Raw genomic sequence first — 23,555 nt, 5'->3', positions numbered from 1 at the left:
TAAAGACACATGATTTTTATAGATGTTCAGAGATAAAACTCATACGTAACCCCTTCTTTCTATTTAGGAATGATTCCACTAAAAGACTTGGGCTTTACAAACTTATTGCAACAGCCCACCCCAATCAGAAATTATCACACTGTCTACTTTGGAACTCTTAGTGATCACTTTACACTTTTGGATTTTAAGAACCCTTAGTTCACCAGACAATATAATCAATCAAATAACTAAAATATTACTGATAAAAGAAAACTATATGTTTTTAGTAAAACGAAATTGATCTTGAATGATCAGATATATATCTGCTGAGTACGTGCTTGATGAGCGATGAAGTATATGAACTTTAAGTGCGCTTAGATCTTTGGGTATGCAAGCTTTAGTAGTGTGTGAATCGTGTGGTTGAACAACTTAAAATGATCAAACTGTGTTATGCATTCTTCAACTCTTCTTCTATAAGCTATCATCCTAACGGTCAGAAAAAATGAATAATGTATACCTGTATCGCTTAAATGATGTGTCATTATCAGCTGCAACTATATTAAATGTTCTTGAGCAAAAATTTAATGTTATTTTTGCTTATGTAGCTTTGAATATCATTCCTTTGAAGAGTTGCTGCTGAGCATCCTTTTGTAGTAACTGTTAGTTCTCTCAGAGCTTGTAAGATGTTTAAGCAATCTTTTTATTCGGGGATATTGATATAAATGCAGATCTTTATCGGGAATGGTACAGGACATGGTTGACCTGTAGCAGGGCAAAACCATTGAATGTCCTGAGTCGGTCAGAGAATGTCTTTCATTAAGTGAGCAATGAAGGACTCTTAAATGAAGCAATTTGAAGAATTTGAACAGCCGGTTGAAAGTCTTCTAATGGTCGAAACTTCTTCAAGCTGTAGGCGGACAGTCGGTTGAAAGTTCAAGCGATCGAAGATCAAACGGTTGAAATCTATATGGTTGAAATGGTTCCTATTATACAAAGAAGATTGTAGTTGTTTCGTGAAACAGTTAGGTAATGTGTTGATTTTATCAATCACCAAAATTTTTAGGCTGCGTTTGGTTGGGGTGATTAGGTGGGTTTATTTTTTTTTAACCCACCTAATCACATGTTTTGTACGTTTTTTATTTAATCAAGTCAATCTCTCCTATGAATGATTAGGTTATATTATGTGTGATAAAATAATCACTCCTCACCCCCTAGTATTATTTATCTCACTCTTAATTCATCTTATTTTTTCAATTTTATCCTTCTCCTAAATCCAAACTCATAACCGCTTCCCTCCACCCCCACAGGCCGCCGCCTCCTCCTGTCGGCCGACCGCCGGCCGATAGCCGAACGGCCGTCGTTGTCGCCGCCGTCGCAGCCGATCGGCCGACCACCGTCGACCGTCGCCGCCGTCACAAAACTGGAAGAGCAATTTTATCAATTTATCAAAAGATTATTATTAATCTTATTCTTAACAATCATATTAAACATAATATTATTTTATCATTATATACTTCAATCATTCTTTTTATCATTTCTCTCAATCATTTTATTATTTTATATTCCAAACCAAATGTAGTATTAAGGTAATAATAATATCTTAATACCACTTATTATAGTTTAATTGAAATTTAATAACGAAGAAATATTTTTTCGAACTCGTTTGGTTCTGCATTAGCTCCAACTATGAAAGATATTATGAATGAAATATAAACACATATATTTTCCTTTGTAGCAAAACGACGAATCGACTATCTTCTCGTGCGTAATATGCTGCATCATCTTCGAACCATTCATTTGTTCCAAACCCATCACCCAAAATTCTCTCTTCACAATCTCTGAACAGGCAAAAGCTGGGAGATTTTTTGGGTGTTTGAGGTGTCATCAATGGAGGTTTCGGCATTCCCAGTGTGGCAATCGACTACCCTTCTTTTCTCTACTCTTGCCAGTGATTCGAAGCGATCGAAGAGGCACTTGGTGTTCAGGAAATCATCGGCGGGGTCGCGTGGTTATGTGAGGAGATGTTTCTTTGTGAAGAGTGTGGCTGGGGAGAGACCGCAGAAACTCGAAGACCCTCCTCCCGCCATTCGAGAACAAGGTCTAGTTTACACGCGAAATACGCACCGATTTCGGAACTGAATGATCTCGTTAGAGTAGTGTAATTTGGCGTCATAGTTTATGCTTGCTTTACGATGGGCTTAGTTTTGAAATTTTTAGCTCTGTTTAAGTTCAATTCTATTTTCTTGATTTGTTCGAGTAAAATATATTCACTAGTTGTAGCTTTTTTTTTGTTTACTTGCTTTGTCATGCATAGCATTCGTGCAGTAGTGTATGAGATTCCTGTATAATCTGATTTGGCAGCTTGGGAATTTTCACCTTTTCACTTTCTTTTTCACATGTAAGTAAGAAAAGCGAATTAGCTTTCGTACCCATTTGGTCTTTTTTCTTGAATTGTCTCGACGTATCTATCTTCACTGCATGCATGGGCTCCCGCTTAAAGGCCATAGCAATTATTTGGATTCTCGTTAATTACAAGAAAACTGTAGAAATGTGAAAGGTGAAACCTTTTAGTTGTTTTAGATATCAGAACTGATGTTTTTTTTCTTTGAAAACTTCTTTTGTTGATTTAGGAATTGTATTAGATGCTCTTAGTCCAGATTCTGCATCTGTTGCATCGAGTATCAAATATCATGCCGACTTCAATCCATTATTTTCACCCGAGGTGTTTAATCTTGCTAAAGCATACTATGCCACGGCTGAGAGTGTTCGTGATATGCTCATTATAAATTGGAATGCCACAAATGAACGTTATGAAAAGCTGAATGTGAAGCAAGCCTATTATTTGTCGATGGAATTTCTTCAGGTAAACTGTTATCTCTGGCCTCTGCATAAAATATCTAGGGCCTTCAAGATTTGTATGCACCGTTTCACAATTTAATCTCCTAATCTTACGCAATAGGGTAGAGCATTATTGAATGCAATTGGTAATTTGGAGCTGACAGGGGCTTATGCTGAGGCGCTGAAAAAGATTGGGCACAATTTAGAAGACGTCGTTGGACAGGTAGGAAATGCTTCTGATAGTCTCATAATATGTGTATAATTCAATTAGCCTACCCGGGTTAGTAATTGATTGTCATTAATTGTTATGATGCATAAGAGGTAAAGTTTGTATATTGTACACTCCCAGAAGTTGGGATACAATTTCTTTCTTCTCTGGATGTCCTGACTGATGCACAGAATGAAAACTGAGAGAATTTTTCTAACTGTTTAAGAATGGTTTTGTCTATTCCTGAAATGTGAATTTGAAATCATAGATTGATATATGTTCTTCCTCCACTAGTACTGAGACAATGGTACTTTCAAATGATTATTTAGTACCTCAAGTAAAGGTTGATGATTGAACTTATTTCCATTTGATGGATATCATGAAATAGTGTTTCCAGGGCCTTCTATTATTTATTAGAGTGAAAACAAAATATACGGATATTTTCCGTAATTTAGCAAGTGTTATTCCGTTCCATCAACGAGTATCAACTGTATATATGATTGTAGGAACCAGATGCTGCACTTGGTAATGGAGGTTTAGGACGGCTTGCATCTTGCTTTCTAGACTCCATGGCAACTCTTAACTATCCAGGATGGGGTTATGGACTTAGATACAGATGTGGTCTATTCAAGCAGCTCATCACAAAAGATGGTTAAGAGGAAGTTGCAGAAAATTGGCTAGAGGTATGCTCAGTCTATTTTCTTTTTTATTCAGGTGTTGCATTTCTCTATTGAGGTTTCGGCAACGCTGTTCTTTTTTTTCTTTTTTCATTGAAGCGCGCAATCAAAAACGCATGCTTACAGTGATTTTCTTGTTCACTTTGTCAAATGTTTCCTTATTAAAATCAGATGGGAAATCCATGGGAAGTCGTTAGAAACGATGTCTTCTATCCAGTTAAATTTTATGGAAAAGTCATTGAAGATCGAGATGGAAGACAAGAATGGGTGGGAGGTGAAGACATTATTGCTGTTGCCTACGATGTTCCAATACCAGGATATAAAACAAAAACGACACTAAACCTCAGGCTGTGGTCGACAAAAGTTCCTTCAGAAGTTTTTGATTTACATGCATTTAATGCTGGGGATCATGCAAAATCATATGAGGCCTTGAAAAGGGCTGAAAAGGTCTACTCTGATTCTCCCATGCATAATTTAATTTTAGCTCTATCTCTATCAGGACAACAAAACTCTTAGATTGCGGTACCTTTCACTTTTAAGGGGTGCAATTTGCATCATAAAATGCTTAGCTTCTATTAAAGGACAAATAATACAAAATTTCATGCTTTCCTGCTAGAACGAAGGAACCTGACGTAATCAAGTAAATATGATCTGTTCCCTTTTATTTTTGGATCAGATTTGCTATGTTTTATACCCTGGTGATGAATCATACGAGGGAAAGACACTTAGATTGAAACAACAATATACTCTATGCTCAGCTTCTCTCCAAGATATTATAACCAGATTTGAGAGGAGATCGGGGGAACCTTTTAAATGGGAGAATTTCCCAGAGGAGGTTGCTTTGCAAATGAACGATACTCACCCAACTCTGTGTATACCAGAACTGATGAGAATATTAATAGATGGGAAGGGTTTGAACTGGAAGAAGCATGGAAGATCACTCAGAGATATGTTATTTGATTGCTTACTCAAGTGAATCTGCTGCTGACTCTAGGTGCTGTAGAAAGCAACTCAAAAGACTATTTTGCCACAAATTTTTACTAATTCTTGTGTATGCACCTGTAAGGTATTCATGTATCATTGTCATTAAAGATCATTGAGATGTTGAGGTGCTTGTTATTTGTTATATTTTGTGTTCATGTCAGTGTGTTCCTGAATGTTGTCATTTGCACTAACAGAACCGTGGCATACAGTAACCACACTGTTCAACCCGAGGCTCTTGAGAAATGGGATGTGAATCTTATGCAACAACTTCTTCCCTGGCATTTGGAAATCATAAAAAAGATCGAGGAAGAGGTATTTCGTCCTTGGGTTTCATCACATGGCAAAGACGCTACAAGCTACCACAGTTTAAAGCTATATATTTAGCGTGTTTCATTTCTTAATGTTTATCTCTATCTATCCTTACACACTGATGCTTTTTGTGCAGTTTATTGATACCGTTATCGCAGAATACGACACTGAGGACCTGGATCTGCTACATAAAAAGCTGAAGTAAATGAGAATTCTTGATAATATGGAGCCTCCTTCTTCTGTCCTGAAATTACTTATTAAATCACAGGAAAGCGTTTTGGCCAAATCTGCTAAAGAGGATAAAGTTTCTGAATCAGATAAAATTGCAAAACCTATCCCCAAGGACGAAGTTAAAAGCCTAATGATAAAGATGAAACAAAAAAACCTAATGACAAGGATAAGAAACCTGAAATCTCAAAGGCAGAGAAGAAAGTGAAGCTGGCACTTGAACCAAATCCAAAGCAACCACGGTTGGTCCGGATGGCTAATTTATGTGTTGTGGGAGGGCATGCAGTGAATGGTGTTGCTGAGATTCACAGTGATATTGTCAAGAAGGAAGTTTTTAATGATTTTTATCAGGCAATTAAAATCTGGGATTTGATTCAATATTGTTTTGCTCCAACGGTACCGTTACCAATAGAGTCGTCTGGCTTCTCTCAGTAACATGTATTGCTACTGACTTGTTTTTTGCAAGTGACAGTTATGGCCTGAGAAATTTCAGAATAAAACTAATGGGGTAACTGTAACTCCAAGAAGATGGATGAGTTTTTGTAATCCAGCGCTCTGTAAAATCATAACCAAGTGGACTGGGTCAGATGACTGGCTAATAAACACTGAAAAGTTAGCAGAGTTACGGAAGGTATTCATTCAAATCTTGTTCGTCATTAAATCTTTTTCATTTAGTTCACATTATATTGAATTTGATGTTACAGTTTTTGGCAATACTATCATGATTTCTTGAATTGGCTATAGCTTGCAGATAATGAAGAACTCCACACTGAATGGAGAGAGGCAAATAGAAACAACAAGAAGAAAGTTGCGTCATTTCTCAAGGAGAAAACTGGATATGTTGTTAGCCACTTAGCCCTGATGCAATGTTCGACGTTCAGGTTTCCCTATTTATTGTCCTTGAGTATAAATATATTCGATTTTACCTTCCCGTGAGCTTTAAAAGTTTATAAACTTAACATTCTTCCAGATAAAGCGAATTCATGAGTACAGACGACAATTGTTGAATATCATGGGAATTGTCTATCGCTACAAGAAGATGAAGGAAATGAGTCGTGAGGAGATGGAAGAAAAATTTGTTCCCCGGGTTTGTATATTTGGGGGAAAAGCATTGCTACATACGTCCAAGCTAAGAGGATCGTAAAATTCATCACTGATGTCGGGGCAACAATAAACCACGAACCTGAGATAGGCAACCTTTTGAAGGTACACGATGACGAGATTCAAGGAAGATTGCGAATCAGAAACAAATGTCCATCAAATACTATCTCATGAGTCGTTAACACGACGCCTTAAGAAATTCTCCTATGTGAAGAAATTCTCCTATGTGAATAGAATTGTTGTTTATTTTTCTGTTTTTGGTCATCTTTGTCCCTGATTACAACAACGTCAGTGTTGCAGAAGCACTATCCCTGGAAGTGAGCTTTCTCAACACATCAGGTATTGTTTGACTTAAAACAACGCAGCTCCTATAATCTTGATTTTCTGCATAGTGCTGCTATATTTGAATTGGTGTAGTACTGCTGGAATGGAAGCCAGTGGAACAAGCAACATGAAATTTTCAATGAATGGCTGCATCCTTATTGGAACATTGGATGGTGCCAATGTTGAAATCAGGCAAGAAGTTGGAGAAGAAAACTTCTTTCTTTTTGGTGCTCGGGCTGAAGAAATTGCCGGCCTTCGTCAAGAAAGATCCAAGGGAAAGGTAAAAACTTATAGCTACCTCAGTTATTATAGTTTTTTCTTTCAGTAGCGGTAAAAGTTCAAGTACACTTTAATTGAAATGTTGTGTTTGAATTACTATACAATTTAATTTGACTTGCGAGAAAACAAGTTCTATTGAAGATGAGATTTCGGACAATGCATCTGGTTTGAGGGATTTAGAGTCATAGAATTTCAAATACATGATCCAAATCTATCTCACTTGTTTGGATGGTTTAAATACCGTGATTTGAAATTTCTCATGTTCTAATTTAAGCTTTACAATAATGAGTATAATGTATTTCAAACTTTCACAATTCATACATCAAATACATCTCTCGAGTTCAAAACACTCGATTAAATATCTTTTAAGGTTGCATTTGGACTGAGTCATTTGAAATCCATTATTTCGAATTTATTTTCATAGTTAAATAACATAAACAAAAAAAACTCAAATTTATATCATACTTGTGTACACTATAATTATACTAATCACAATGAATTTCAAATGACTTCAATATTTTAAGGATTTGAAATCTGTTGTGATTAATATAATTATAATGTAAAAAAGTACGGACATGAATTTGAAAGTCTTTTGTTTAAGTTATGTAAACAATGAAAGTAGATTTCAATCCATAAATTTCAAATGAGTCAATTCAAATGCACCGCAAAAGTTTTATTACACTATTATGCCCCGTTGTAGGAACAATAACATGCTCTCGATCCTATAAAAACTTTCCAAAGATGGAGAAAAACATGATTAGTTATTTTTCAGGGATACAGAATTAATGTAAATCAGCTTAAATACAATATTCTTAATCCTTCATTGCTACCTAGACGATTCTAAAATATTCTTTCTGGTATGCAGTTCACGTCGGATCCTAGATTTGAAGAAGTGAAAGCATTCGTCAGAACGGGCATATTTGGCCCATACAACTACAAAGAACTGATGGGATCCTTGGAAGGAAATGAAGGGTATGGCCGAGCTGATTATTTTCTCGTCGGCAAAGACTTTCCAAGTTACATCGAGTGCCAAGAGAAAGTTGACAAGGCATACAAAGATCAAAAAGTAAGATGTTTTCTTCCAATGCAACATGCATAATTACGTAGGCTGCTCGAAGGACGACTAAATTAGGATCGTAGAATTCAAGTAAGTTTCTAACCATACACTTTTCGTCGTCGATGCAGAAATGGACTAAAATGTCGATCTTAAACACAGCTGGTTCATTCAAGTTCAGCAGCGACCGCACGATCCATGAGCATGCAAGAGACATATGGATGATTGAACCTGTTGTATTGCCATAGAAAATGACCATAGTTGAGGATGAAAGCGACTTTTACAGGTATACTGAGCATAGTGGTTACCATTTGGCAGAGTAGCTTCTGTTTTTAGTATAGAATTCTTGATTGTGAGCCATTCAATTGTAATAATGGGCTTCTTTGGTGGGCCTCATTTCTTGCCTGTGACTATTTTTTGAGTCCAATACATAAACTAGATGTGAACCCAAAAGGCCCTTTGGCCCATTGATCATCGCGTCAACGTTATCGTTTTTTCTTAGCAACCCTAAAATTCACCCATATTTATAAATTATATATAATTTTTTGGGAACTCATCTGTATTTACTGCATTTGATATTTACCTATGTTATAAATGCAAAAATGACAACTTTTTAGGGAGGCAAGGTTAAATATATCTAAACAACGATTTTTATCAGCTGTCTCGAACTCGGAGCTAGCTGGTTCTCCCCGAAATGAAGGTATGTGGATACAAAAAACACAATTTTTTTAAGGATTTATTTAAATATTAGAATGAAGTATATTTTTTTATTTCGTTTATACATAAAATTAGAAAGTGTTCGGGAGAGTTTCTAACAAGTACTTCTTGGATTCTAGCTGGGTAGAAATGCTTTGGGGTGTATGAAAACCAGCTTCTGCTTCAACTTCAATAATTTTTAACCAAAATGTTGAAGTAAGTTCGAGATTTTTTCATGTTTCTAGAACTCTTAAATTTTATCATATTCCACAATTATTTTCAATTTTTATAAATATTTTTGGAGATATTTTAAAATTTTAAATCTTATTTATATACAAGTTTTTAAGACTATATAAAATTCAAAATCATATTTTATAAAAAAAATTATATTTAAATTTTTTTTTATAATTTACATTTTCACATTTATTTATTTTTTTTACATACACGGTGTATTTATAAAAAAAATTCATTTTTTTACATTTTAATATAAATTTTCAAACATCTATTTTTTAATAAGAAAAAATTAATTTTGTACAAAATATTCAAAATTTAATAATAATTATATAAATACATTGTTGAAAGCCTTAATACCAAAATTTAGATAATTAAAAAAATGACAATGTTATGTAGGTTAAGGATAATGTTGTAATTACAGAACAAATAAATTTGGAAGTAATTTTTCTCCGAACACTCAAATTTTAGCTTATATTAGCTTTATGATTTTATTTCCAAACACTTTTTACTTTACTTATCACCTACTTTCAAAAAATATTTAGAAGAATCACTTTAAAATAAACTAAAGTTCTCTCACACACACTGAGCTAACTCCTTTAGCAAATTTGGTGGACAAACGTTAAAAATATCGTGTCGCAGCCAAAATCTAATGATATTTCGACCTTTCCCCTCCGTTTTCATTACAATGCTTAGTCGAGTAGTCCAAAGCTTTCCCTGTGCTATGCCACGCGAACACATCCGATGCAACTCCAATTTTCAGATCGATGGGTCCAATATCTCAAAGGGGTTCCGTCCTATCCAAGCAGATGGTTGATCAATGTCTTTGAAATTTATTTGAGTAAAATTCTTAGGAAATTTTTTGAATAATTATTAAATACATATAACTTATATTTTCTATATGAGAAAACTGGCAATTTTAGTATAATATATTTGTCTTTTTTATGATTGTGATATTGGTCCACTGTGTTGTCAAATTTTAATCTTAGTTTGTTATCTTTGTTCTTTTTTCTAACTTTTGTTCCTTTTTCCGACATGTTGTTGACCTAGCATGTATAGTCTCACATAGAAGACGAAATTATAAATTTCCTTTTACATATTTAGAAAGTTGAGGAATATTTTATTAAATTTTTGTGTGATATTGAACTTAACAAAAAAAAAAAAAAGGCTATGGGATCAGAGCTCAATGTAATGAAAAATGATGATTAACTGTTGTTTTTTGTTAGAATTAGAATAAGATCATAAACAACCTACTTCAAAAATAATTAATGAAAAGTAGTAGTTATTATAATTAAAGAGAAAATGATATGATTTGTATGTATTATTGATGATAATAATAATATCATTAAGGGTTAAAGCTCCCTCTAACTACAGTTATTGTGATAATAATATAGAATAGGTATCTTGTGAGACGGTCTCACGAATCTTTATATGTGAGACGGGTCAATCCTCACAATAAAAAGTAATACTTTTAGCATAAAAAGTAATATTTTTTCATGGATGACCCAAATAAGATATCTGTCTCACAAAATACGACCCGTGAGACCGTCTCACACAATTTTTTGCCAATAATATATGCCCTCAACCAAAAAAAAATGGTTTTCTTCATGTTATCAACATAGATAGTACCCTTATCCACCCAGTACATGATATGTTTGCCGAGTTGATAAATCATGGTCCCTATTTAAACTATGATGTATGGATGAGTGACAATGATTCATCACTCAACACACATATCATGTATTGGATGGATAAGAACACTATTATCATGGGTAGTATTTACAAAGCCTAAAATATTTGTACAAATCAACCATTGATTTAATGTCGGCCAGAGATTATCCACCGAGCGATCATCATCTATAATTAATATGGTTATCATTGTAATTAATGTCTATAATGGTAATTATCCGTTGTCAAAGTTTGGTTCAACTCCATCAAATTTGTCGGTAGATAATATTTATATGATAATATTTCTCACGTTACATGAAATTTATTTAAAATCATCTAAATAATATAAATATTTATGTTTATATCCTAATTTACCAAAAGTAGCTTTTCCTCGCTATGGTTGTTTTTGTCCACGGGAAACAACTTGTCTTGTTAAATATTTTAAGAGCTCTAAAATGTCTTATAATTCTAAAAATTTATGAGATTTTTAGAATATTTAGTTTAATGAATCAAAAATATCTTATTTACTAGAAGCTCTTAAAAATCTAAAATATATTGTTGGGGATTGATATAGAGTTTAGAGAGGGTGAATAAACTCGTTTCTTTGTTTGACGTTTTTGCAAAGGGTGCTAGAATCCTGTTAGAAATTATACCTTATCTTGTTCGAATAAATATCCAGCAGATCACAATAATAAGTGCGCAAACGATCTGATGATATGATGGTGAAAACAATAAAACAGTAGGCAGTAGACAATGTTTGTTCCTGAAAGTTCGAAGATGAAATCTTCTACGTCTCATGTTCTTCTGGTTGACTGTTTCCAGAAGGTATCACTAAAAGACTTCGGCTATAATGAGTGCGCTGCTTTTCCGTATTTTGAGCTTTGAAGATAACGAGTAGTTCTTTGATTTGCTCAAAATAACGTTGGATAGATAATGTGTTGCTTGATAAAAATGATCGACGTGTTCTATAAAAAGCTTTCTATATATATATATATATATTGTGGGGACCCGGACGCTAATCAAGTTCATAATCGTCATTGGGACAATTTAATCAATTATAATAAATAGGGTCTAATTTTTTTTTTAAATGCGGAACGTAATGGAAATCATTCTAATATACATATCAGTATTCAAGCACAAGTTTGGTACTATATACAATCATTCAAAACTCAGGTTCAACAACTAGCTATCACGTGTCCAAACCCTATCTACAGCAACGTCAAAGTTCGTGGTCTCCACTCTATTCATGATCTCTCGTCATTTCCTCGACCCTGATCCTGTCCCACCTGTTGTCATGCACATATACAAACACGACAACAGCCAGATAATTCCGATGAGAATATAATCCCAGCATAAATCAACGAACATGCAATCATATGATAAACATAAAAGCATGGACAAATAACAGCAATATGTATCAAAATCTGAAACATAATCAATATAAAACTGTCGACAATGCTCGTGACTCCACGACTCAGACTAGACTCAATCCTAGTCTAGGGATCCCGGTTTCCAGACGTTGGCATTCCTATATCGAATTCAGTAATAGAAGAAACTTCAATTCTATTCAATCGATATAACCAAACATTCAGTGTCTTGACCTATCCGTTACAGTCTGTGGCACTATCGCCAATACACTATCTTGTGACATCGTGCAATGTGCCCGTGGCGATCCCACCACTATCAGGCACTTCTGTCACAAGATCACTCGTCTAATACTCATCTATTACATGCTTCCTATAAATCAATAGAACAACATATAATAATCAAAGCAATGCATATAATAACAATAAGTATGTGATTTAGGGAAACTCAAGTATATCCTACTTGAGTCGATCTCCCGGTACCACATTGACTTATACCTTTCTTTTATTGAAATTCTGATGTCGTTCCTGTCTGGAATTCAAAGTCTGTCAACCCTCAATATGGCAATGACAATATCAATAGTACTGTATCAATATACTACTCCAATCAATACCAACTCGGATCAATCTGGATTTAATTCAAAATCAACGGCATAACGGAACAATCTGAATATTCCCGTCAATACAATCTCAACAGATATTAATTACAAATCATAACCCATGTCCAATAACAGCTGTAATCAATTAACAATCCAAATCTGGCCAATATCAATCAATATAATCTGAAAAATCAGAACAATTCCATAATCGATCTGTTTTTCAATCTGACTTCGATTCTATGATGTCTAACATGTCAAGAACATCATATATGAATCATATCTAATTCTTTTAATCTCCTAATTTCAAATCATGTCAGAAATCAATAAAACTTACGTCATGTTGTAGCCGTTGACGAGAGGATCACAGAACTGTGTTCGGATTAAAAATCGGATCACCGGTACATGCAAAATCACAATTCTAGTATCAAATGAAGCTTGAGAGAAATTTTCTGGAAAGTCTCGATTCTTTCTTCCTGTAGATGCCGAGGGAGATGAGAATATATATCTCAAGAAAGCATGGTATGCCAAGTGTCCCACTCAAGCCAATATTGCACTTTAGACCCTGAATTCTTCACTATTTGCAATTTGGTCCTCAAAACTCTTTTTAATTCCATTTTAATCCTCATTAATTACAAAAATCGTGGAATTTAATTCATCATTCCAAAATTCGTAAATTAAATAATCTCGGATTAAAATGATATAATCTCGGGCCTTACAATTCTCCCCCTCTGAGACATGATTTCGTCCTCGAAATCTCAAGCAATCAATCATATCACTAAGAAGGAATGTAACAGAAACTGAATAGAAACTTACATCAGTGGAATAACTCTGGGAATTCCTGTCTCATATCTGATTCAGTCTCTCAAGTAGCTTCTTCAATGCCATGACGAGTCCACTGCACTTTCACCAGTGGGATAGTCCTTGTTCTGAGTTTTTTTTCCTTACAATCGATAATCCGAATCGGTTTCTCGACATAACTCAATGTCTCATCCAGCTCGGTCTCGTCTGGCTGAATAACGTGAGAATCATTAGGGAGATATTTTCGCAGCATAGATACATGAAAGTCCTCATGTATTCCAGATAATGAAGGCGGTAAGGCGAGTCGATAGGCACGATCTCCTATCTTCTCGAGAATCTCATATGGACCAACGTATCGTGGAGACAATTTTCCTTTCTTGCCAAATCTGACAACTCCTCGGAAAGGTGAAATCTTCAGAAATACTCGGTCTCCAACCTCAAATACCAACGGTCTCCGTCGGATATTCACATATTTGGCCTGTCTATCTTGCGCTGCCTTCATTTTCTTCTGAATCAGCTTCACTTTTTCAGTCATATCTCTTATCATATCAGGTCCAATCTCAGGAACTTCGGAGATATCATCCCAATAAAGAGGGGATCAACACTTCTTTTCGTACAACGCTTCGAAAGGAGCCATCTCAATACTCGTCTGATAGCTATTGTTGTACGAGAACTCACAAAGAGGCAATGTATCTTACCAATTAGTGCTAAAATCAAGCACTACAGCTCTCAGCATATCTTCCAATGTCTGAATCGTCCGCTCTGACTGTCCGTCAGTCTGTGGATGATATGCGGTACTCAGATGTAACTTCGTACCGAGAGCCTGCTGCAAACTCTGCCAGAAGTGCGAAGTAAACCGAGGATCACGGTCTGAAACAATCGACTTTGGCACTCCGTGCAATCTAACAACTTCTCTGACATAAATATCGGCCATCTGATCATATCGGTACGTCATCTTGTATGGAATGAAACATGCAGATTTGGTCAATCTGTCAATCACAACCCAAATCGCATCACAACCTTTGGAGGAACGTGGTAACTGTGTCACAAAATCCATGAAAATGTGATCCCATTTCCATTCAAGAATGGACAAACTTTGTAACGATCCTCCTGATTTCTTTCTTTCCGCTTTCACCTGTTGGCAATTCAGACATCTGGAAACAAATTCTGCAATGTCAGTCTTCATTTGTTTCCACCAAAACTGTCCTTTCAAATCATTACACATCTTTCTGCCACCAAGATGAATACTGAATCGACTACTGTGCGCTTCTGTCAATATCTGTTGTTTCAACTCTGAAACATTCGGCACAACAAGACGATTATTCACATACAATACATCCTCACGTACCTGAAACTCTGATTGATGACCAGCTCTGACCATAACAATCGAATTCTGTACGTTCTGATCCACTTTCTGTGCCTCTTTGATTCTCAACATCAATTCTGGTTCAGCCCGAACCGCACATAATCTCAGAGGCTGACAATCTGTTTCAAAGGCTAATCCAGACAAACAGCAGTCTTCTATCAAATTCGAGACAACTAACGTCGATAAGGATAAAGAACATACCTTTCGACTCAGTGCATCAGCTGCTGCATTGGACTTCCCCGGATAGTATTTGATTTCACAATCAAAGTCTTTCAGTAAATCCAGCCATCTTCGCTGTCTCATATTCAGTTCTGATTGTGAAAACAGATACTTCAAGTTTTTGTGATCAGAATAAATCTCAAACTTCTCGCCGTACAGATAATGTTGCCATATCTTCAATGCAAAGACTATGGCAGCCAATTCGAGATCATGAATTGGGTAACGAGTTTCATGTGGTTTCAGCTGTCTCGAGGCATAAGCAATAACATGCCCTCGCCGCATCAATACACAACCCAATCCTCGATGAGATGCATCACAATAAACCACAAAATCACCAGTACCTGAGGGGATAGTCAATATCGGTGCACTGGTCAGTCTTTTCTTTAATTCAAGAAAACTGGTCTCACATTCCTCTGACCACACAAACGGAGCATTCTTCTGAGTTAACTGAGTAATCGGGTTGGCAATGCTCGAGAAATCTTTAATAAATCGACGGTAATATCCTGCCAAACCCATAAAACTGCGAATCTCTGGCACTGATGTCGGTCTCGGCCAAGAAATCACAGCCTCAACCTTGCTGGGATCAATTGATATACCATATTCGGATATGATATGACCCAGAAATACTACATGTCTCAACCAGAACTCACATTTTGACAGTTTAGCATACAATTTCTCAGTTCTCAGAATTTTCAAAACAGTTCTCAAATGTTCTGTATGCTCAATCATATTCTTCGAATAAATCAAAATATCATCAATAAAAATAATCACGAAATCATCGAGATATTTCTGAAATACACGGTTCATCATACCTATAAACACAGCTGGAGCGTTGGTCAAACCAAACGGCATGACAATAAACTCATAATGTCCATACCTGGTTCTGAACGCTGTCTTCGAGATATCAGAATCCCTGACTCTCAACTGATGATATCCAGATCTCAGATCGATCTTGGAATAAATAGAAGAACCCTGTAACTGGTCAAACAAATCATCTATACGGGGCAATGGATATTTATTCTTTACCGCTGCTTTGTTCAGTTGCCGGTAATCAATGCAGAGTCTCATTTAACCGTCTTTCTTCCTCACAAACAACACGGGAGCACCCCAAGGAGATACACTCGGTCGGATGTATCCCTTGGCCAATAAATCCTCCAACTGATCTTTCAATTCTTTCAACTCAATCGGTGCCATTCTGTACGGAGCTCTAGAAATCGGAACTGTACCTGGCATCAATTCAATGCTGAAGTCTATCTCTCTAATCGGAGGCAAACCAGGAATCTCATCTGGGAAGACATCAGCAAACTCACACACCACTGGCAAATCCGCCAATGATGGACTCGATTTCAGTAAATCAACTGAATAGACAAGGAATCCTTCCGCTCCTTTCTATAACAATCGAGTCATAGACAATACGGATATCAAAGGAATTCTAGATCGAGAACCCTTACCGTAGAATTTCCACTCATCAGCCATCTCAGGTCTGAATCTTACAATCTTGTGGAAACAATCGACTGTAGCCCTGTACTTGGTCAACATATCGATACCGATAATACAATCAAAGTCAGATATCCCAAGCACAATACAGCCTAACTCAATTTCATGCCCGTCATATCGTAGTATACAAGATCTAACAGAAGTCACTGATACAAGACCTTTTCCCAAAGGAGAAGAAACAGATACTACAGCAGATAGGGACTCAACAGGTAATGCATGCATCAATACAAATCTCTCAGAAATAAATGTATGTGATGCACCAGTATCAATCAATACATAAGCAGGGTAACCAGAAATAGAACAGTTACCTGCCACAACATCATCAGGTGCATCATGTGCATGCTCCTCAGTCAAAGCGAACACTCTGGCCTGCTGTCTCGGAGGCTGGCTCACTGTCCGGCTTCCCCCTGGCCTCTGCTGTGACTGAGTAGACGGTGCTGGCTGGAAAGAATGAACAGCAGATGGTCGTCTCCCTGTCTGAGCCACTGATCCAGATGACTCTGCTTCCTGGGATCCCTGGGCACCTCTCTGTGGACATACTCGGGCAAAATGTCCCTGCTGTCTACAAATACGACAACTGCCAAATATTCCTCGGCACTGCTCTGTGGAATGCTTCCCTCCACAGGTGCTGCAATAGGGTCCTGTGCAGCTCTGGCTCTGTCGAGGACTCCCAGAGCTAGAAGAACTGCTTCCTGACTTCTTGAATTGCTTTCCTCTAGCTTTCAAGAAGTCCCTCTTTCCACTACCACCGCCACTCTCGAATTGAGGAGGTGGTTGTTCTGGTCTCGGTACTGGAGGCACAAATGAAGCTCCTCTCTGTCTCATCAGACCTGCTTCGGCTCCCTTAGCTCGGTTCAAGGCATCAGTGAAATTTTTTGGCCTCCCGGTATTCACCAAAGTAAAGATTTCAGGATTAGGCCATTAATAAACTGATCAGCAGTAGCTTCCTCACTTTCAGCAACGTGTGGAGCAAATTTCAACAAAGTAGAGAACTTGGCCACATACTCCTCGATGTTCAGCTGGCCCTGTCTCAAGTTTGCTAACCCCGCTCCCTTATCCTTCCTGTACGACACTGGAAAGAACCTCTGATAAAATTAAGTTCTAAAGACATTACAGGTGATAGTCGTACCTCGGTGTTCCAGTGCTCTCTTCGTCGTGATCCATCAGTTCTTGGCCACATCATGCAACTGGTGTCCAATTAGTTTCACTCTCCTCTCATCAGTATAGTCCAGGGACTCGAACAACATCTCAATATCGTCTAGCCAACTCTCACAATCCACCGAAGTCTCAGTACCCTTCAGAGTTGGTGGATGGAACGACTGAAATCTCTTTAACAATGTCTCCATTGGTGTTGCTGTTACATCCATTGGAGGATTCGAAGTGCTACCCTGTTCTGGTACTCTTCTCGGAGGCATATCTGGTAATCAAAAGGGTTAGCAACCAAATACACAAATATGTTTCAGTCCTCCTCCGATCATCTTACTGCTGATCCAGAATCGGTGCTGATTCATTCTCAATAATACATGTTTTCAAATCAAGTCAGATAAACAGCTAAACATTCATTATAAAGCAGTAAATCATGCTAGCAATCAAAAGCAGGAAAGAAGACACATTCTACCCCGCTCACTAGCTCTTATCTCAATCTAAAGGATCTATCGCTCTGATACCACCTGTTGTGAGGACCCGGACGCTAATCAAGTTAATAATCGTCATTGGGACAATTTAATCAATTATAATAAACAGGGTCTAAATTTTTTTTTAAACGTGGAACGTAATGAAAATCATTCTAATATACATATCAGTATTCAAGCACAAGTTTGGTACTATATACAATCATTCAAAACTCAGGTTCAACAACTAGCTATCACGTGTCCAAACCCTATCTACAGCAACGTCAAAGTCCGTGGTCTCCACTCTATTCATGATCTCTCATCATCTCCTCGACCCTGATCCTGTTCCACCTGTTGTCATGCACACATACAAACACGACAACAGCCGGATAATTCCAGTGAGAATATAATCCCAGTATAAATCAACGAACATGCAATCATATGATAAACATAAAAGCATGGACAGATAACAGCAATATGTATCAAAATCTGAAACATAACCAATATAAAACTGTCGACAATGCTCGTGACTCCACGACTCAGACTAGACTCAATTTTAGTCTAGGGATCCCGGTTTCTAGACGTTGGCATTCCTATATCGAATTCAGTAATAGAAGAAACTCCAATTCTATTCAATCGATATAACCAAACATCTGGTGTCTTGACCTATCCGTCATAGACTGTGGCACTATCGCCAATACACTATCTTGTGACATCGTGCAATGTGCCCGTGGCGATCCCACCACTATCAGGCACTTCTGTCACAAGATCACTCGTCTAATACTCATCTATTACATGCTTCCTATAAATCAATATAACAACATATAATAATCAAAGCAATGCATATAATAACAATAAGTATGTGATTTAGGAAAACTCAAGTATATCCTACTTGAATCGATCTCCTGGTACCACATTGACTTATACCTTTTTTTTATTGAAATTCTGATGTCGTTCCTGTCTGGAATTCAAAGTCTGTCAACCCTCAATATGGCAATGACAATATCAATAGTACCGTATCAATATACTACTCCAATCAATATCAACTCGGATCAATCTGGATTTAATTCAAAATCAACGGCGTAACGGAACAATCTGAATATTCCCGTCAATACAATCTCAACAGATATTAATTACAAATCATAACCCATGTCCAATACCAGCTGTAATCAGTTAAAAATCCAAATCTGGCCAATATCAATCAATATAATCTGAAAAATCATAACAATTCCATAATCGATCTGTTTTTCAATCTGACTTCGATTCTATGATGTCTAACATGGCAAGAACATCATATATGAATCATATCTAATTCTTTTAATCTCCTAATTTCAAATCATGTCAGAAATCAATAAAACTTACGTCCTGTTGTAGCCGTTGATGAGAGGATCTCAGAACTGTGTTCGGATTAAAAATCGGATCACCGGTACATGCAAAATCACAATTCTAGTATCTAATGAAGATCGAGAGAAATTTTCTGGAAAGTCTCGATTCTTTCTTCCTGTAGATGCCGAGGGAGATGAGAATATATATCTCAAGCAAGCATGGTATGCCAAGTGTCCCACTCAAGCCAATATTGCACTTTAGACCCTGAATTCTTCACTATTTGCAATTTGGTCCTCAAAACTCTTTTTAATTCCATTTCAATCCTCATTAATTACAGAAATCGTGGAATTTAATTCATCATTCCAAAATTCGTAAATTAAATAATCTCGGATTAAAATGATATAATCTCGGGCCTTACATATATATATATATATATATATATATATATATACCTAAAAAAGGTCCTGCAGAAAGTTTCAGAATAATCAGTCTTTGTTTCATACCAAAACTAGTAAGGAGTGTTAAATGTCTTCATACAACATTAATGGTGTATTTAATACTAGTACTAGGTAAAGTAACAGTAACATTTAAGACTTGTAACTATCAAATAAAAGACGTTAAGTTGTTCTTGTTTAAGCTAAGTTCTGCTTCTGTTTTTCTAAGTTCTGATTCTGCTTTTCTAAGCCGTTAAGTACTCGAAAAGTACTGCTTCTATTTAAGCGATACGAGAGCTTCTGCTTATTATATTGTCTTATGATTTAGCTATCACGGCTTATTGGTTTTGACTTTCATCACCACAATTAAATAAAGTCTAACGATTTTTCTCTTTGTGGTGATGCAAAAACCTATATGTTAGTAACGATGAAGAATAACAGTCATGAAATAAAGCAGATAGCAATTATAACAAGATACTTGATAAGTAAATAAACAAAAGAGTTTAAAAGAGTTTAATCATCAGTGTCAATATTCTTGAACATTGTTTCCTCATCCTGTGGATCTTGATTTCTGAAGGAAGATTCTGCGTGATGTCTGTCGTCTCTAGATCTGCCTTCTGCTTCCTCCTTTTTGGCATCATTTTCCTGAATTCGATTGAGTAAGTCATCCACTCAGCCAGTAAGGGTGATAATTCCATGATTCAGCATCTCCAGATATGGTACTTGATTCGAAACTGTTCATTAAGACAAATGATTTATAATATAATAATGATTTATAAAATAATTAATTCTAGCTTTGTTACTCAAAATCAAATCCTGGATAAAATAAGATACACAGCATTATAAATGACAATTTTGTGATCGATAGTAGGCATGCCTAACGGACCGGTTCGGACTTGAACAGACCCGGAACCGGTCTGTTAAGCCCGGAACCGGATCTGCCAAGGACTAACCGGACCCGAAATCGTGTACAATTCATTGTTTGGTGGTTTGAACCGATTCTGCATGTTCTGAACCGGTTCAGTCGGTTCTGGATCCAGTTTCGAACAGGTTCCGGTTCGTAACCAGTTCCGACCTGGAACCGGACCCGTAACCCGAAATTTTTTTTAAAAAAGGGGCCAACGGATGCAATTCCGAATTTTTTTTAAAAAAAAAAGGCCACGGATGCAATTCCGATATTGAAAAAAAAAACCTTTGGGCCAACGGTTGGCCCAGAGGCTGCAGATTTCAGTAGTCGTTAATCTGGAGATTTTATTTTGGGGGCCTTATTGCAAATATATATATTTTTTTAATCCCAAAAATCACTTATAAATACATGTCATTTTTTATATTTCAGACATCAACTTCCTCTCAATTTTACATTTCTCTACAATCAATATCTTTCTTTGTTATAATTTCTCCAAATATATTCAATAATTGTGTTATAATTTTATCTATAATCAATATTCTTTTTATTATTATTTATTTACTATTTTGCAATTTACTGATATAAATAATTCAAATTTCAATGGAATCATCTTCAAACCGTGGTGGTGGTGGAGGCGAATATGCTTCCGACTTTGGTGAACATTTTGGCCACATCCCCGACTTTGATGAAGTCGAACCTGGCCACGAGGATGAAGAAGCCATGGAAATCCCCAACAAAGATGTAGGGACGCCATCGTCTACCCGAGCAAGCAACACAATGTCAACCAGCACGATTACAGCCCATGCAAAGCGAAGCAAAGTTTGGGATCACTTTGATATTGAACAACGAATAACTCTTTTGTCGTATGTAAAATTTGCAAAACGAGATATTCTTACAAAACGGGTGGTGGTTCCGGTGCTACCGGCACTTTGACAAAACATTTAGTTAAGGTACTTAAACTTGACCCTGATACGCTACAACCATTCGGTAGGGAACCAGCACAACAACAAATTAATCCATCAAGTGGTAAAGCTTTCACAATTACAAAAGAAATTTCTCGAAAATCCATCGTAAAGTTTGTTACCAAATGTTGTCAACCTTTTTATAATAGCTGAACAAAAAAATTTTGTTGAATTTATTAGTACTATTCAACTTGGTTTTCACAATATTTCTAGGCACACACTAAAAAAATATTGTTTTGATATTTATAAAGAATATAAAGAAACACTAAAATCGCATCTTTCAAATATTTTTTGCAGAGTTAGTTTGACAACTGATATTTGGACTAATTTAATATACGAATCTTATCTTGTTGTTACATGTCATTGGATTGACGAAATTTGGACTGTGCAAAACAGAATTTTAGCGCTAGATTATTTAGAATCAACACACAACACATACATTATAGCTAGATATGTTTTAAATGTTGTTAAGATTTATGACATACAAAATAAAATAATGTCGATCACGTTAGATAATGCGATTGCCAATATTGTTGCAATTAAATAGCTTAAAGATTCACTAAAACTAATTTTAGATGATAATTTGCTTCACGTTAGATGTGCATGTCATATTATCAATTTATGTGTTAAATGTGCATGTGATGAGCATATGTCAACTGTAATAGAAAAATTCAAATTATGTGAGAAATTATTACATGAAAGAAGATATGGACGTGACTGCAAAACACTAGTCAAATCAAACGGAATTAAATTTAAAAAATTTCCTCTTCCTGTTGAAACTAGATAGAATTCTTTATATCACTTGATTCATACTTTATTACGTTTTCAAGATTTAGTTACTCCATATTATAATAATATTTCGGTAGAATCTTTAATGTTAACTGACGATGATTGGAAAATTTTGAGTAAATGTGTATTTTTGTTAGAAATTTTTAAAGAAGCAACCGAGAAAGTTTTTGGCGTTAACTACCCTACTTCAACCATGTTTCTACCTTTGCTTTTCAATATGTTTTAAAAATTTATTGAATATCGTGATGATTCTGTTATACGTGATTTGTTTCAAATATGGAAAATAAATTTTTAAAATATTGAGAAAATATCCCAATTGTGCATGATTTAGCAACATTACTTGATCATACTCAAAATCAAGGAGGATTAGACGTTATTTTTGAATATTATACTAAATTTTTTCGGAAGAATTTTGACCATTCTCTCCAAGAATTGTTTGATTTTTATGCTAGTAAACAAAGTGATGAACCGAATGCGCAGCCGGAGGACATGCCGACATATAAAAGCAAAAGTGGAGCACTGAACTTCTTTCAAAGTTTGAAACGCAATAGTTCAAAGAAAAATCGGTGACAACAACCAATTACAATGAGATCCAAATTTATCTAAGCCAATATATTGAGACTACGGATAATTTCGATGTATTTGATTGGTGGAAAGTAAATTCTAAATCTTATCAGTGTTAGCTGCAATTGCAAGAAATGTCCTGCCCATTCAAAGTTCAAGTGTTGCTTCCGAATCAGCATTTTCAGTATGTGGAAGGATCATTGGTGAACAAAGAACAAATTTAAAGCCAGAAACACTTTACATGCTAATACGCCTACAAGATTGGTTTGCAGGAGAAAAAAAATAGGACCGCTGGAGCTAGGGGTGGGCGTCTGGTCGGGTTTCATGGGTTCGGGTAGTTCGGGTCGGCTACCCGAAATTTTTGGGTAGCACATTAATTACCCGAACCCGAATGGTCGGGTTCCCGATTTCAGGTACCCGAAATTCTTGTCAATGTTTATCTATCTTCTTTATCTCTCAATATATATTTGATGACATCTACGACAATAAAAAGTTGAAATAGAGAATGTAAATCGCAAGAACAAAGATTAGCGGATAAAATAAA

General features: G+C 36.1%; 1 pseudogene; it reads left to right on the top strand.

Moving 5' to 3' along the window:
* Nucleotides 1-1,697: 1,697 nt before the first annotated feature.
* Nucleotides 1,698-8,455, top strand: LOC142522445 (alpha-1,4 glucan phosphorylase L-2 isozyme, chloroplastic/amyloplastic-like; annotated as a pseudogene).
* The last annotated feature ends 15,100 nt before the right edge of the window (nucleotides 8,456-23,555 follow it).

Source organism: Primulina tabacum, chromosome 13 (assembly GCF_025594145.1).
Source record: "Primulina tabacum isolate GXHZ01 chromosome 13, ASM2559414v2, whole genome shotgun sequence".
Taxonomy (NCBI): domain Eukaryota; kingdom Viridiplantae; phylum Streptophyta; class Magnoliopsida; order Lamiales; family Gesneriaceae; genus Primulina; species Primulina tabacum.
Note: the sequence above shows the minus strand (reverse complement) of the source record. Positions and strands in the feature narration are given on the sequence as shown.